The sequence below is a fragment of the Gracilinanus agilis genome, chromosome 5, assembly GCF_016433145.1.
Source record: "Gracilinanus agilis isolate LMUSP501 chromosome 5, AgileGrace, whole genome shotgun sequence".
Lineage (NCBI taxonomy): Eukaryota > Metazoa > Chordata > Mammalia > Didelphimorphia > Didelphidae > Gracilinanus > Gracilinanus agilis.
In genome coordinates, this window is record NC_058134.1 from 311343506 (window position 1) to 311345744 (window position 2239).

General features: G+C 40.8%; 1 protein-coding gene across 1 annotated transcript in view; it reads right to left on the reverse strand.

Annotated features, from left to right (window-relative positions):
* The window catches only part of FGD4 (FYVE, RhoGEF and PH domain containing 4), an 82166-nt gene extending 80130 nt beyond the window's left edge, over nt 1–2036 (reverse strand). Inside the window, exon 1 of the mRNA XM_044679453.1 lies at nt 1849–2036. The gene's annotated coding sequence lies outside the window, so the exon portion shown is untranslated. The remainder of the gene's footprint in view (nt 1–1848) is intronic.
* Nucleotides 2037–2239: the final 203 nt, after the last annotated feature.

A 2239-nucleotide genomic window follows, 5' to 3' on the forward strand; every position in this document is an offset into this window, starting at 1 on the left:
CTCTCTCTTTCTTTCTTTCTTTCTCTTTCTTTCTATAGAATGTAAGCTTCTTGAAGGGAAAGGCTGTTTAATTTCTGCGTTTGTATCTTGAGGGTCAAACAATGCTTACTCCACAGCAGGCGCTTGGTAAATACATGCTTGTTAATGGGCTGATTCCAGCAGGACCTTGTTTTACACGACCTGTACATTCAAGACCCTTTCCGTAAGTACAACATTATGCGTAACGGCGAACCCCACTATTTAATCAGTATTTCTTCTATGAATTCCCAGGCACTATACAACTTTTCTTAGGCTTCTCAGAGCTACCAGCATCCCTACTCTTTTAATTTGAGGTCATTATTAATAACTGAATAGCATTAATGAAACAAAGGGAAGCGCTGCTCTGAAGAGGACATGACTTGTTACAAGAGAGAATTCTGGGCAAAGGCTGATACAGGAGGTAATGTTTGGTGCAAAACAACATAATGACTTATACTAATGCTTCTCAGAGCAAAAATGAGTATGACTGGATAAACCACGGACACTTTATGCCCCTTGGGAAAATGGCTTTAGTACTGAAAAATTCAAAATGTTTATTTTACAAAATTTTCTGCTTTAAAAAAAATTAACCATCACATGTACCTGAATTCACGTTTCTTATAAAATCAGGTGTTACTGTATTACTAACAAAAGGCACTTAAAATTATGCTTTTAAAGTCAATTGGATCTGTAGTTATCATTTCTCTAATACTTAAACCAGAGGGAAAAATGTTTACTTCTATGCCCTTTTTAGAATTTAAATTAAGAAAGTTCAAATCAAGATGTTAGGATCTATATGTAAATCAAGAAGCTGACAGATCTAACCCAGGTTTTACTGGCAAAAGTTTTAACAACCAGCTCACTGGAGGAAAAAAAGGGTATACATGCCATACTTTTAAGTTCAATCACCTTTATTAACATCATTTCCCCCATCACATTCTCAAGTATAACAATCAACAAAAATAAAAACATCAAATCTTGACTTCTAGCATTTACCAATTTCTGAGGCATAAATGCTTACACAAAACATTTAACAGTGCTGTTTTAACATTTAACATGTGCCATTTCTCGCCACCAGCTCCCAATCCCTCTCAAAAAGACAAAACAAAAACCCTACAACTGAAAGCAGAAGAGAGACCAGAGCTGCAGTGGACTGCTGCCATGGGAGGAACCCAAGGGCAGAGAGGGACCTTTTGCTCCACTCCCTCCTCCGCCTGCCCAACTGCTGGGGTGTCTGTCTTCTACCTGTCCTCCCTTGAGTCTCAGCTCTGGGCTTCTACCTGTCCTTGAACCCTTTACCGGCCCCTCTCCTTCTTCCAGCCACAACCCCTTTCCTGCCACCCTCCTTCCCCTGGAATCCATGGTTGTCGGCAGATAACTGAAGCTGCAGAAAGTGAAAGACAACCATATCTAAACTTTCTCAGAAGAATCAGTTTTGTTGACCACCTGGGAGCTTGCCAATCCCAACTCTGTGACACAAAAACGAACACATGATTAAAAGCAGGTGACACCTCATTCTTACCTTACAAAAGCAGCTGGCAGTTTAATGGGCACCATTTGCTGAGCAGTGCTGCTCCCACTCTTCGGACCAAGGAGATCTATCTACAAGGCAGCAGGGCACAGTAGATGGAGACCCTGCCTCAGAGTTAGGAGGGCCTGGGCTTAATTCCGACAGATATTGGCTGAGACTGAAGTTGTAGGCAAGTTTGCAACTGACATCAGGAAAGGGAGTTTCTTCACTGGAAGTTACCCACATTCACGAAATAATACTTTCAGGCCCCAAACAAAACAAACATACCTACCCAGAGTGCAGGCCAGATGTGAACTTACCTTGTGGCTTTGGACGTGCAGCTGGATAGGCGGACGCTTTAACTGGTGCTTTTCCATTTATTCCCTGAGCCTCATCACATACATTCTCATTAACTGATGTGTCTGTCTTGCTTGGGGGGCAAGGAGATGAAACGATAAGGATCTTTGGACAGGAACTGCTGCCTGAGGAATTACAGAAAAAAAGGATGATAAATCATTTTAGCATTATACCATGTTTGTACAATATTTTTCTTCCATTCTAATCAAAACACAGTCATGATAGAAATACTCCAGATTCTGACGTTATTAGGACATAGCAGTCCACAAAACTTAAAGAAATATATCTATCTTTAACAAAGAACTTTCCCTCGTAAAGATTCCGTCCCATAGTAATGATCCAAGTGTTCCCAAG